The sequence below is a fragment of the Periplaneta americana genome, chromosome 7 (assembly GCF_040183065.1).
Source record: "Periplaneta americana isolate PAMFEO1 chromosome 7, P.americana_PAMFEO1_priV1, whole genome shotgun sequence".
In the NCBI taxonomy this organism is placed as follows: Eukaryota; Metazoa; Arthropoda; class Insecta; order Blattodea; family Blattidae; genus Periplaneta; species Periplaneta americana.
Window position 1 is genome coordinate 168,769,216 of NC_091123.1, and position 15,933 is coordinate 168,785,148.

General features: G+C 35.7%; 1 long non-coding RNA gene across 1 annotated transcript; it reads left to right on the plus strand.

Annotated features, from left to right (window-relative positions):
- The first annotated feature begins 497 nt into the window (after positions 1-497).
- On the plus strand, positions 498-13,801 carry LOC138703699 (uncharacterized). Its single transcript, XR_011333233.1, has 2 exons — positions 498-863; positions 8,795-13,801. It is a non-coding gene; the product is annotated as an uncharacterized lncRNA (long non-coding RNA).
- Positions 13,802-15,933: the final 2,132 nt, after the last annotated feature.

Consider the following 15,933-nt stretch of genomic DNA (forward strand, 5'->3'; position numbering starts at 1 on the left):
GAAGATTTTAGTAACAAGTTCAATATTTGAAGTATAAGAGAATATAGTGTACTTTACAGCCGAGATAGCCTACTGGAAGATTTTAGTAACATGTTCAATATTTGAAGTATAAGAGAATATAGTGTACTTTCCAGCCGAGATAGTCTACCGGAAGATTTTAGTAACATGTTCAATATTTGAAGTATAAGAGAATATAGTGTACTTTACAGCCGAGATAGTCTACTGGAAGATTTTAGTAACATGTTCAATATTTGAAGTATAAGAGAATATAGTGTACTTTCCAGCCGAGATAGTCTACCGGAAGATTTTAGTAACATGTTCAATATTTGAAGTATAAGAGAATATGGTGTACTTTACAGCCGAGATAGTCTACCGGAAGATTTTAGTAACATGTTCAATATTTGAAGTATAAGAGAATATGGTGTACTTTCCAGCCGAGATAGTCTACCGGAAGATTTTAGTAACATGTTCAATATTTGAAAATGCACTATATACTATCATCTCAGACATCTAAGATTTTAGTAATATATCGCAGTTGGCCATGTTCATCTTGTGCTGAGATATGAAATACCGTCCTACAGATAATGCTGTGTTATATACGGTCTTGATCACGCCATCCGGGAAATGTCGCACTTCCTTACTTGACATTCGGCGAGACGGACATTGTGGTGTGCGTGTCAGTTTCGAACTTACGTCCATTATATTACAAAATATCGATCAGAGTAACGGTTTCTGTTGATGCATAATGTAATTGCAAAGACCTACAGGGGAAGCGAATACAAACGTTAGAAAATAGATAAAATTCTTATACTAGAGAAATGAAAATCACTCAAATTTAATGCTGCAGTTAATCAAACTAAACCGTAAGTATTTACATCTACAGTTTCCTTGAGTGACATGGTAACTACCGCATGCAAATTATAGTCCTTTGCCACGTAAAATACTGTTATGTTATCCCAGTGACAGTGTACTGTTATGTTATGTTTTATTTAACGACGCTCGCAACTGCAGAGGTTATATCAGCGTCGCCGGATGTGCCGGAATTTTGTCTCGCAGGAGTTCTTTACATGCCAGTAAATCTACTGACATGAGCCTGTCGCATTTAAGCACACTTAAATGCCATCGACCTGGCCCGGGATAGAACCCGCAACCTTGGGCATAGAAGGCCAGCGCTATATAAACTCGCCAACCAGGTCGACGACAGTGTACTGTTTATCAAACTGTTAGCAACTGTCTGAAATAGCTCTTTACTTCATATGTGAAATAACGGCATCTCGGTTACCGTTAAATCATCCTGTCAGCGAATAGGGATTACAAAGAATGGACATTGAGCGAATTTTCCTGTGTTTTGTTTTTTTGTGCGCCGGCGTTTAGTTCCACTTTCAAGCGCTAGAGGTTAGTGTAATCGAGCACACGCTAAAATAATAATTGAGAATTGAGTTGAGACACAGGATCCAAACATCGCCTACCTTATTGCATAATCCAGTAATGCTTTGCTTCATATAAATTCCAATTAACAGCTTTTCCTTATTTCTCAGTGACAAGCTAGTTGTAATAATAGTTTTTTATATTTTATATATTATAAAATAATATAAGACATAATGGAATTGTGTATCAAATTCGTTTAATATTTGTATACAATTTCATAGGCTTATTGTTTTACTTCTCATAGAAGTTTTGTTTTTCCATTTTCAGCGCTATCTAATCATTACATATTTGAATTGTTGATGATGTAAACGTCTCAAGTCTCATTATAAAGGAACTCTAGAGTCTAGACATTACAGATAATGACGGATTTATTATTTCATCGGTCCAATTTATTTTATTTGAGTACATAATGTACCTAGATGTATTAATTGTATGTGTTATATTTCCGCTGTGTCGACTGCTAGCTGGTGTGATGTCAGCGCCAACTCCAGGGAGAAAGCAGAATCTCACGCTCAAACTAGTTTGAAGGTCATTGAAATCAGTCCTGCTACATCAAAGGTACCGACGCGAAGTGTCCATTCTGTATAATTATATATACGCTGATCCTGTGAAGTAATTTATTGATTAGAAAGAAAACATTCTACTTATATCCAGTCGGTAACTTAACGACAAAGGAATGTTTACATCGAGCTAGAGCCTTCAACTTCATTATGGCTAGCTAATATTATATTCATATTCTTTATTTGCCTCAAGGTAATAATAAATACAATGTATTATATTAAAAAGATTAAGAACTAAAATCAAAATAACGTTCAACTATCAAACATTATCAAAAAATCCATTGATATTGTAAAAAGGATTGCTTTGTAGCCATCCCTTAGTTCGAAGTTTGAATTGTTTTTCATTATGTGTCTTTATATTTGCAGGTATCTTATTATATACTTTTACTGTAGTAATTACATAAGTAGATTGTGTTTTATGCAGCCTGACAAATGGTAGGTTTAGTTGATTAATATTTCTAGTTTCATAGTGGTGCAAAACTTCTATAATCGTTTAATTAGTGATATTCTTCTTTACATGCATTAGAAGTTCAAAAGTATATAGATTGTACAATGTCATAATCTTTTCATTTTTAAAACAGGTCTACATGATAATTTGGGTGGTTTCATTGTTAAAATACGAATTGCCTTCTTCTGCAATAGCACAGTGTTTGGGAGATCAGAACTAGAATATTTCCATATAAAAATAATGCATATCTAAAAACACTTTCCAACAGTGCATAGTAGATTTGCTTTGAATAATGTCTAGGAATCTTATACTTCTTAAAAGATAAATTACTTTAAAAATTATTTTGTGCGAGATCGTGCGTATTTGCTTGGTTTCCGCACAAAACCAATCCGCGGAAAGTCTACAATTCCACATTCAGTATTCCCAACCTAACATACATAACAATTTCCCTCTTCTCACCGCTTAAGTGACATATTGATTTTACTGCTTTAGGCTTTTAACATATTATTTTTAGAGACGTTTAATATAGTAATAATTATAAATTGGAAACTTACCACTGCAATTTCACCTAAATTGCACTGTTAATTATTGTTTTTAAATATTTGCAAAAATTAAGTAAACTCTACAACTCCACTAAAGTTACTGCATACGTGATGCAAGTAACATTAAGGAAGCCGTGAAAAAATCAACAGGATTCCAGACTCATCATAGATTGGGGGAAAAAAAAGACAGACGTATATCACGGCCTGCTGGAGTATAGTAAACACAGAAAACATTTTAAAGCAACAATGTTGAAGATAGATATTTTTGTTTTGCAAATTTGCCGTCATTGAACAGAAACCAAGATGGAGATTTCATTGGAACTAATTAGAAATTCCTCTTTTAGGTATGTAATAAACGATCTTCGCACAAAATAATGTACGATACACGAGCGGTATGTTTTCTTTAAATTCTCGGATATTAAAAAAGCTCAACTACGTTTCGCTTTTTCAAGCTTTTCCTCGAACATGAAAACTTCAACATACCGCTCTTGTAACGCATATTACTATTACATAACTAGCATGACTGTTCCAGTCTAGAACCCAGATACATACCCAACATCTTTACAAACTCATTTATCACATTATTTTGAGTCTGTTTCAAACTAATATTGTAGAAATAATTACAATGATTATTAAGATAATATAAAACGATCTATATGTTTAATTGTTTTTTACACGATTTATCAACTGCTATGGTTATCTAGCGTCTGAATGAGATGAAGGTGATAATGCCGGTGAAATGAGTCCAGGGCCCAACGCAGAAAGTTACCCAGCATTTGCTCTTAATGGGTTGAGAGAAAACCCTCGAAAAAACCTCAACCAGTTAACTTGTCCCGACCAGGATTTGGACCCCGGGCAGTTCGTTTCACGGTCAGGCGTGCTAACTGTTAGTTCACAGCGGTGGACACTTTGTATATTACACGTGGTTAAAAGTCCATTATGTGTTCATAAGAAATTATGATACGAACGAGTCTTAAACATATCAGTGGTCAATTATAACACAAATAACTATTACATATCGTCAGGTTCTTTCTATCCGATGTAGCAGATCTGGGATAACATTTCTTGGAGCACTTTGCTTTTCGACAAGCCTCATCTCAACTGAGTCACATGTATGTAAAGATTTAACTTCCTGTATTGAAATATCAGCAGGTTGCCACTCGGTGAAGTGGATCTGTGGTAAAGTAACTGTTTGAGTGCTTCTCGTTTCATCTTTATATTCTATCTCATCGTGTCGTCTACCGTTTCCTTGAGCGACATGGTAACAAGAAAATATGTAAGCGATAGTATTTTGTAGGCCTAGCGGCAGAAATAACTCACGAATTTAAAATATAAATAACAGCAATGATAGAAGCTATTCAAAATTTTATTTCACATTTTCAAAGAGCAATGTTTACAATTTACTTTACATACACTATCACTTAGTTTTGAAAATAATAATAGTCCAAATGCCGAGCATCGCATTCTACGCAGTTCTGTATTACCCTACCAGTCATTTCTGGTGATATTCCGTGGTAAGAATAAACATGAGTATATAGTATATACTGGACTTCTTTTTAGTATATACTCTTGTTAGTAAGAATAAAAACATTTGAGTACTTACTCATTTTTGATTACATACTCATAACATGGAAGCATAGTAGAATATACTCAAGCGCCCATCTTGTACAGAATATATACTCATGCTTGGTAAGAATAAAAGCTAGTATATACTAGCTCATATTTATAAGTTCGTTCTCATGTTATTCTGAGTATGGTTTGTAGCAGGCTCAGTTCTGAGTATTTGCTGATTTGTGTTCAGTTTAAAGTTGAATTAAAAATAAATCGCAGAATTTATGAATGGTGTAGTACCTCATGGAAAAATATAGAAAAAGACGTGAACTTCAGAAGCCTTTAACGCTTCACAAAAGTGAATGTGAAAAAGGTTAAACACGTATTTGTTCTTCATAAAAAACATAACCTATAAAAATATGAAAGGCTATCAAATTATAAGGTTAGATTGTATTGTTAAATATAATTAACAATTACAGTTTATTTTGTACAATTTGAATTGCAAAGTGCAATTACTTGTAACTTTAAACTGTCTATAATAAAAAAAAAATAGAATTAGCATAACTGGAATTCTAGAAATGGATTGTAATCTCTATCCAACATCCCGTAATGACGATTTCCCAGTATTATTTTCGTGTTTCCTGTTTATTAACGTCACTTATCTGATTCACTCTCTTTTTCATTTTATCCACTCATCCACTCATGTATTTATTTATTTACTTATTTATTTATTTACTTACTTATTTACTTATTTATTTATTTATTTACTTATTTATTTATTTACTTATTTACTTATTTATTTATTTACTTATTTATTTATTTATTTATTTAATAAACGGGAACTGCGCACAAACTGTGCAAAGAGTAGATGTAAATATAATCTTAGTTGTCCTTGCTATAAGCAGCGATAGATCTGCAGCGTTTCTTGCACTTTAATATATGGTACTTTTCACATTTTTCCGAGCACAAAACACATGTGCACGTGTCGTCCGGATCGTGGAATGTCTTATTGGAGCACAGCAGCTTGTGGTGGAGGCCATGGACTGCCAGTCTTGTAGTCACATGTCGCATTTCGTAGTTCGTCAGAGTCCAGCTTCTGTCTTGCATCGCACAGGTTTCATAGAATTCCGGTGGTATGTCCCTTTTCTTCTCACGTAGGTTCTGTAGAAGTCCAGTGTAAGCTTCACTAGATGGCAGCAGTAGTGTAGTCCGCAGATCTTCTATGAGGAAGGTCTGCCTGGTGAGCTCGTACACCAGCCTCGATCTTGTACTTTGCGATTTATTTATTTATTTCTTTATAAAAAGCAAAACACATACCACTACAGCATGCGGGTATCATGTGAAAGTCTATAAAAAAAAACTGAGCATCACGGTGCAATGTGGTACACGAGTACATACTAGCTTTTAAACGATCAAGAAGGCTGTAAAGATGAGTATATATTCACGTTAGGTAGAATGATGTCTTTATTCTTACGAATATGAGTATGTTCTAGTGGTTACGAGTATATAATCACAAGAAGTGCTCATACTCAAAAGTATAAACCTTGAGAAAGTACTTAAGCTTTATTCTTACTACCCATGGCCGCAGTTTCTTGACGGATGGCAGCTTTCAGTACTTCTAGGCCCAATTGTATAAAACTCCCTGACTAAAGATCAATTTTGATCGAAGATCGAAAAGTGAACCGAGTTCAGACACTTCTTGTATTGTATAAAATTTTTCTGCGATCAAATTACCTTGGTTCAAATACAATCTAACTTGTAAGTTCACGTGAAAAGGATTTGGCAACATCGCATAAACAGGAAATATGTGATGCGCGGACCATGTTATACAGGTTTGTTCAGTGTTGCCAATCTAGCGACTTTAACTCTTTTTCAACAACAATTCCTTTTAACTTTTATGTTGCTTAAATAGGGATTTAGTGACCTTTTTAGCACCCCATAGTGACAAAATTTAATCTCTCTTTGTTGACAATGAGAAATCTTGCGACTTTACAACTACTTTTTCACGACTTTCCGTATTACACTCTGTTGGAGACACTGTTTTTTTTTTTTGCAATGTAAATAATGGCGGACAATAAGAAGAAGGTTGACTGTTCTCCGAGTTGTTATCATGTTATGGTGTTTGATACTGCTAAACATAATAAAGCTTTATAAAACGACAATTTTCATTTAGTAATACAGTTAACTGAACATTTATGAATGTACCTATCATATCCATTAATAATTAATGGTTGTTATAAACATAATATAATTATAGGTTATGTTATTTGATACTGGTGAACACGATAGAGCCTTATAAAATATAAGATTGTTTGTGTATTAAGGCAAGAAATTGAAAGAAATATATATAAATGTGCCTAACATATCTATTAATATTAATAATAATGGATATTTTATTTGCACAATCTGTCACTCGTATATTTCAAACAGAAAAGAAATAACTGAACTTGGATCATCTTACTTAATTGGAGAAATTTCTTCAGTCAAAGTTGACTTTAGTTTGAGACAAATTAATCTCAGATTAGACTTTATACAACACAAAATTCCAAGTTCAGCTGAAACAAGGATCAATTTAATCTCTGATCTAAGATTAAATGGTTTATACAATCGGGCCTAGTGTTCTCAGCTTACGTTTGTAGACTTGCGCCTTCAGGTACTCCGAGAGAAAGAAACCGCATGGTGCGAGATGGGGAACGTGCTGGCCATGGATGTCTCCTCGTAAGGAGGTCACGCGCATTTCTCTTAGGAAGTTCATCGATGTGAGTTGCTGAACGACCATTGCAAAATGTCCGCTGTGTTTACAAAGAAACACGCTGCTATTGTTCCGCCCACTCCGGAATATATGATCCCATTGGTTGTTGCCTCCCCCTGGCTAGCAGCAGGCCTGCAGCGAAAAAAATTTTGCTACGAAAAATGGCGGCCGCTATTTCAGTGCTGTCGGCCAGCAAGGCGTTCAGTGCTGTCGCATTTCAGTTGGTTTTCTTTGGTTCCTTTCTTCTGGACTGCCAAATTGTACAGTAGTGGCAAAAAAACCGGACCCACCCTTGTAGCTGATTTCAGAGTCACATATTCAAATTTTGCTAGTCACAGAACACATCCATCTTGTATAATTAATTGTAACAATGAAATTTATTACATTTGTTCGATTCTTACTGTCTTTTGTTTCCTTCAGTGCCTCAAACTTACAGAAGAAAAAAACTTTGAGAGTTTTATTTTCATCTGGCATCAATATTACATTTCTACCTCTATTCGGCAAAGATAACTCGTATTTTTACATTAAATAGCAGTACATACCTCTGGCTTCACTATCCACATTGAAATTGCCACAGTTTGACACAATACACAGCACAGGAGTCTTTTGTATCAGCTACAAGAGTTGGTCCGGTTTTTTTTTCTGCTACTACTGTACATAACGACTCCACATTCTTGAAATTACACCTCTTCCCGTATTTAGAGCTTTTGCAGCATCAGCTTGTGTTACGCCGCTTTAAATTATGCCAATCGCCTTAAGGGGAAGCAGAGGTGAATATTTCAAAATCCACAAAATTTATCCGATTTGTTTGAAATTGATCATGGACACTAAGTATGTTATTAGTAATGACATACCAAGTTTCAACTTTCTAAGTACAATAGTTCTGTAAATATTAATAATTTTATAAAGCTTTATATCGTTTGATATAAAATGCTCCATGCACCATATTGTAAGAAATTTTTAATATTTCTTTTTATTTATATGTTCAGAGAAGGTATATAAATAATGATAAGTATTGGTTTGTAATGGGAATAATATAGTAATACAGTTATCTTGGTTTTAATTTCTTACTTTTAAGGGCACAAAATCAAAAACTAACATCGGAATATGAAAATAAAGATAATAAAAATGGAAAAAAACAAATTTTCATTTTTTCTTCAGTTTTGTTCGAAAATTTCACCTCTTCCTCCCCTTAAACATTTCATCATGGTTTAAATGACGACGTTCTTCCATCATTAAAACTATTCTTAACTGTTTGTTACAATTTTACATGGTTTTTAGTTACATAATATGTCCCTTGTTAAAACACACTGATTTAATTGTTTCCAATGTAACAATATAAAATAACAACGTTGGTTACTATAGTAACCTAGTAGAATGACAAATGACTAGTACGTTAATATTCACTTCCGTTCAGTTTTGTAACGTGGTCAATTTTCTTAGTATTTCTAATTTTATAGTTGTGCCTTGTATTTTAATCTCACATTTGGTTGTCCTCATATTTTTTTTACAGATGCGCCTATTGCTATGTATAGTCTTGCTGAACTTCCTGGAGTTCAGCACTTGCCTGCAGCAATCTAACAACACTGATGTGAGCTCGGATGGAAACCTGGTTAAAATACTTCAAGATTTATTAAAACGTAACGAAGAGCTTATTAAATCACTTGATAATGCGGAAAGAGAAGTTGACCATTTTCTCATAGATCGAAATCAAGCTTCTGCAGAAACGACAATCATGATCGTTAGAGATTACATTGTGAAGAGAGAGAATTTTATAGAGAAAATGCGGCCTCTACCAGCACGGCTGCGCGAGCTGAATCTGTCAGAATTGGTAAAACACAGAGGTAGATTTTTCAATGTTACTCAATGGATGATCGAGTTAAATCAAACTCGGAAAGAACTAGTAAAACTTTCAAGCGTATCGAACTTATATAAAATGTTTCTTGATATGCACAGAATGTTAAACATGAGCACAGATGGATGCAACGGTAAAGAACTGTCTAAGTTGATCCAATCAAGAAGTCATCTATTGATGAAAATGCAAAACTTCACATCTAATGTCTCTATTATTAATAATTTCATTAAGCAAGAGAATTTGACAGAAGTGTTAACTAATGATTGGATCGAGCAGCTTTTGAACTCAACGAGGTGGGAACATGAGGTTAGCGAAACACGAAGAGAACTATATATATTGAAACACGTTGAATATATGAGGTCATTTATAGGATTCCTGGAGCCATGTCTTTCCGTCGTCATATTTGTAATAGGGTTTATTGGAAACTGCACGATTTTGGTAACGTTCGCACGCCATCTCAAGATACGCAAATACAGCAACATGATCATCCTGAACTTGGCAATAGCGGACTTGGTGTCCCTCGTCATCAACCTGCCAGTGTTCTTCTTGTACAGGAACCGCCTCTGGCTGGCTGACTCGGTCAAGCCTCACGTGTTCATGTTCTCGCAGTTCCTGTGCTTCGGCCTGAGCATACTCTCAACGCTGGCCCTGTGCCTGCAGCGCTTCTCCACCACTCTCAAGCTGTCGGTCATCGCAGCTTCCATCCTGCGACAGTCGACCAGGAAGAGCTGCCTCACGGTGCTGGCCACAGTGTGGACACTCTCCGTCGTGTTCGCGCTTCCCCATGGTCTGTACGCAGACATCAAAGAAAACAAGTGCCTGGTGAAAAGGGGGCAGTGGCCATGGAAACTCGTTCTTTTCGACATGATTGTGTATTGCATCGTACCCTTGGTAATAATGATCTTACTGTCCATAGTGACTATCCGCAATTTCAAACTAAGAGCCCTCAGAATTCCAGACAACATTCCCGACAGTCAGAAGACTTACCTGAGGAAAGTGCTCGCAAGAAGTACAAAGGTTGTAATCCTGAGCCCAATAGTCTTTGCCATTAGTTTCTTTCCTTATGTCTTGTTACACTTGCTGCAATACTTGTTGGAATTCGACCACAACACATTAACGTTTGGGATACTAAGAGTTTTCACGTATTGTTTAATTTTTATCAATAGCTGCTACAATCCAGTGTCTTTGTACGTCGTAAGCGGTACTTTCAGACACTATCTGAAAACACGGTTTGCCTCCAGGAAGCTTACAGACCAGCGACAGAAAGAACAAATCAAACTTCGCACATTAGGAAGGACATCAGAAATTCCTCTGTGATAAGATGTGTTCTGAATAAAGTGTATGTAACCGAATGTTCATTACGAACTTACGAGGGCACACGTTTGATTAGGAAGCCATTTCGCAGACGCGCACTTTGCATGCTATTGTATTGTATTGTATTTATTAACATTCCATGGTATTCATACATGCTTACAGCTAGAATATGGGACAAGTCAAAAAACTTAATACTATTATAAAGTCTTAATTTATAGTCACAGTCTAGATGAAATATATACAGACGAGATTTACAATGTAGTCTACTAGTACAACACAAAGTTTTAGTACCAATTTCATGAAGCGTTATTGAATGTCATGAATTCACCTACAGAATAGAAGGCGTGAGAAATTAGGTACTTCTTTAATTTGGCCCTAAATAATCTTATGTTTTTAGTTTCATTTTTTATATCGATAGGGAGGCTATTAAAAATTTTTACTGCCATATAACGCACTCCTTTTTGATAGCACGATAGACTTGCTGATGGAGTATGAAGTCATTTTTTTGACGTGTATTTATGCTATGAACTCTTGAATTAGTTACAAAGTTTTCACGATTACATACGAGGAAGACTATTAATGAAAAGATATACTGAAAAGCCATGGGCATCATTTGTAGTTTTTTTGAAAATAGTTCTACACGATTCCGTAGATTTTGCACCTACTATTATTCTAATTACTCTTTTTTTGTAATAGAAATATATTGTTACTATCTGTGGAATTTCCCCAGAATATTATTCCAAAACTCATTACCGAGTGGAAGTATGCAAAATATATTGTTTTTAAGGTATTGATATTTACTATCTTCTGCATACATCTAATAGCAGAACAAGCCATACGGGGCCAATGAAGAGAGTCAATGGTCGCTGCCAGGAGCAGCTCCTGAACTATACAATTACGTGAAAAATAACAGGAGTAAAAACAAATGACACAGCAATGATGACACAGAATGAAACAGTTTCAACCTGCAGCGCGAAATCGGTGTGCCTTCGGACATGGTCTCCTAATCGAACCTAGTTACACTCGTTCACTTTTGTTAACGAGTAAAATAACTGAGGCGTGCAGTTTCAAAACCCTCTAAATCGATTCGAGCAAATTTTCCAGGAAACGAAAAACACATTCACTGCTTTTGTTTTTATTTTAAAATGACTGATTTTTTCCTGATGAACTTGACTTGAAAGTAGAAAACATCAATATAATTTTTCATATAAATATTTTAAACCATTTGCCAAAAATTAATGTTTTTTTAGTGGATTTTGGAACTCAGTCTTTATTTAGCGGATATTGGAAATGAACTTTAAATATGTCAGGTTTCAGACACGAGATAAAGTCTATGAAAACAAAGATTTCAACTCATTCAATCATAAGTGTTCTGCTCATGGGCAGATTTTTCACTGCAAACCCAGCATTCTCCAATCTTTCTTATTTTCTGCTTTCCTCTTAGTCTCTGCATATGATCCACATATCTTAATGTCGTCTATCATCTGATATCTTCTTCTGCCCCGAACTCTTCTCCCGTTCACCATTCCTTCTAGTGCATCCTCAGTAGCGAATTTCTTCTCTGCCAGTGACCCAGCAAATTTCTTCTTTCTCTTTCTGATCGGTTAAAGCATCATTCTTTCTTCACCCACTCTTTCCAACACAGCTTCGTTTCTTAATCTGTCTGTCCACTTCACATGCTTCAGTCTTCTCCATATCTACATTTCAAATGCTTCTATTTGTTTCTCTTCATTTCGTCGTAATGTCCATGTTTCTGCCACCTTACAGTGCTACACTCCACACAAAGCACTTCTCTAGTTTCTTCCTTAGTAGATTTCAACTAACATATTTATTTATAAAAGAGTTACAGGGATATTATTGATTATTATACTGTTCACGTAAATAAGAATGCAGATTGAAGATAAAGAATTACTCAAGAAACAATCTATAATCATGCTACAAATTTGGATATGGTAGGCTACGTGTTCGAATACATACGAAATTAATCATTACTCAGCTGTTAATGGAACACTGTTGAACTGCATTCCAAGAGAAAAATATCTTCAAATGTATGTACCAATCACACATATCACAATGGAATCCCAGCAACAAAGAACATACAATTCAGTCCAGGGTTTACTTTGAACAATCATTTTATAAATTGACATTTACTCCTGCAGCTTCAGGTGGCCAAAATGTTTCCTTAGTCTTCTTCTGCTTCCTCTGCTTGCTCTCCATTTTCATTGATGAGATGGGCATAACATTCCAGATCGTTGTTTGTTTTCCACAAAGGACCGAAATATTTTGAAAAAAAAAAAAAAAAAAAGAAGTTTATCAATATCTTGAATTTTCTCCCTTTTTTTACTGTCACCCCAAACTGTTTTCTTTGCAACTGCATGTCATGGATTGCTTCTCGTCGTTTCTAAAGACTTCGGTAAACTCCAAAATCGTTACGATAGTACAGCATTCTCCTCTCACCTGACTTCCTTTCTTGAAGAAAATTCGTCACACCTGTGGAGTAACGGTTAGAGCGCCTGGCCGCGAAACCAGGTGGCCTGGGTTCGATTCCCGGTCGGGGCAAGTTACCTTGAGGTTTTTCCGGGGTTTTCCTTCAACCCAATATGAGCAAATGCTGGGTAACTTTCGGTCCATGGACCCCGGACTAATTTCACCGGCATTATTACCTTCATCTCATTCAGATGCTAAATAACCCAAGATGTTGATAAAGCGTCGTAAAATAACCTACTGAAATAAAATAAATAAATTGAAGAAAATTGTTTTAGAAGGGGCTAGGTTGAAAATAATTTCAGCACCTGTGTCACTCCTTTCCTTCCAGCTGCTGACAGGAACATCATATCCTAGCTTCTTAACAGTTCCTTCTTCTACATACATTCTGATGTATTCAGAAGAATCAGTGATCGTATTTATTTTCATTATTCTTTTTCTAACCTACCAAAGACCCTACCTGGCTGGAAAAGATGATAAGGCATACCAAGTGCCAGATCTCACAATCAGTAGGCCTACACTACTAGAATACATTATGCAAAAAATAGGTACTGGTTATTGAGAATATTGGTATTTAGAGGATATTGGAAAAGTAGAGAATGGATTTAGGGGATATTGGAAAAGTAACTATTTTTCAGATTAACTTTTTCACTATATGTAGAGCTCTCTTGAACATTCTTGATGTATAGGTCAATTGAATGCAATAATCCTTACCATGAAGAGATAAAAAATAATTTTGGTGAAAAAGTGGATTTAGAGGGTTTTGGAACTGTGTGCCTCAATTATAATCAATATTAGCTACATCATGTATGTAAATAAACATCTATGTTCAATGCACATTTTAAATAAAATATTATTGTAATTGTTTCTTTAATGTCCCATTTTTTTATATTAACTTTTTACAACCCTGAAGTCTATTTCTTCCGAGCACCTACACTTCACTGTACTTCACAAGAACTTGATAGTCTATACCAGCGATCATCAGCACAGTGCACCCTCGGGCTAGCGTCTCTTACCCGTGGATAAGAGACTGCACTATGGTGCATCCGCAGCTGCTCGCGGGTATACTCTATCCCTCTTCTTGCTGCACGACGGGGCATATTACGTTTCACAGCTTACCGTTTACCCTTTTCAGCGAGTACTGACACCACTGGTCTACAGCAATAATAATAGACTCTATGGATAATATTTGATGTAGAATCAAACAGTACTTTTCAACAAATATTATGAATAAAATTGCAATTTAATGTAGAATCAAACAGTACTTTTCAACAAATATTATGAATAAAATTGCAATTTAATGTAGAATCAAACAGTACTTTTCAACAAATATTATGAATAAAATTGCAATTTAATGTAGAATCAAACAGTACTTTTCAAGAAATATTATGAATAAAATTGCTATGTAATATAGAATCAAGAATTAATTTTCAACATTTAACTACACTGTCTCGCGCCAATAACTTAAAACTCTCCTAGAGTCTTCAAATATTATAAATCATACATCAAATTAATCTTACAGAAATGTAGATTTTTTTAGGCCTAAAAACAAAAAAAAATTTCATTTTTGGCCATTTTACACTTTATGGTTACCTTAAATAGTCTCGTTAAAGTTGAATTCCCATGCTCTGGACGAGAATCGAACCCGGGACCTCAGAATTTATAATTTATAATCACGAATTCTGACCGCTCGATCATGAAGAATCTGCTTATCATATCGTCATTTTAATAGCATTGATAGATAACATCGCCTACTGTTTATGCAACTAGCAGAACCTTGGTGTATCTAGGGTTGCAATGTATTCTAGGAATGCTACCAGGAAAACTCTACACCACCACTAACAAGGGAAGGGTTTCGGCTCGAACAGGAATTTCGTATCCAAAATTTGTATACAGGCCCATCTTTACATCTCTGTAAAGCTCCCAAAAGCATTCGTTTGTGTAATGTGTGGTTTGTCTGTTAGAGCACTGTACAAGTTGAGGGGTGGGAGAGCACTGCACAAGTTGAGGGGATGGGACACCTTACCCGTAAGCCTAGCCTAGCCTAGAAGCTAGTGCGAGTGGTAAAATGTCTAGAGCCCATTTAAGAACATTTTTCTCCAACGTTATGTCTGAAAATATTGCAGCTACTCAAACATGTACACTGTTGTGTGAGTCATTGAATGCGCACAAGGACGCAACCTTAATAAATGAATCATTCCAAGGCTAGGACATGGAATGTATGATCATTCCACCTAAAAAACTAAATATTTCCAGCCTCTGGATATCTATTTCCTTAGACAATACAAAATATATGCTCGGAGGATAACACTTTGCATAAGGACTTTTGCAGAGTTCCAAACCTTAACTTGGGAAATCGAGTGTTTATAATGAAAATGCACTCTGTTATTCATAACCAGTTGTCTGCTCCAGTATACCGCCCTATGCTTCAGTATTCCTGGCAGTCAGCTGGTTACGTGAATCCTGAACAAGTTTCGGACTTCAGAAATGTAATTCAGGTGGCATTTGATTGTTCAGCACTGGAGTGTGGTTCAGAAGATTGTTCAGGTGTTGCTTCTGCGTGTTGTGCTTATTGCTCTGCTCCATGCTGTTTCATGCATTTTATAGAGAATCCTCATGTACATTTTTAAAGAAGTGTATTGACCAATACCAACCAAACGGAGAGTTACACAAATGAATGCTTTTACGGTCTTCATCACCATTGTGACGTAAGCGTCTGTACAAATTTTTAACCAAAAATTCCTGTTCGAGCCGAAACCCTTCCCTTGTTAGTATTATCCGGCAGCTTTACAACTCTAGATCCAACAATCCACGGTAGCATTCGCTGTGTGCCCGTGCGATGCTGTGTTATATTACACATTACGATAGTCTCTACACTCACGACTGCAAGGAACGAAACTGGCATTTCTTTCGTGAGAAAAAGATCAGCTGACTTGCTGTAACCTGCTTTGACCTTGGAATGCAAAACAGCAGAGCCTTGCTGGGTTTATAGGTAAACA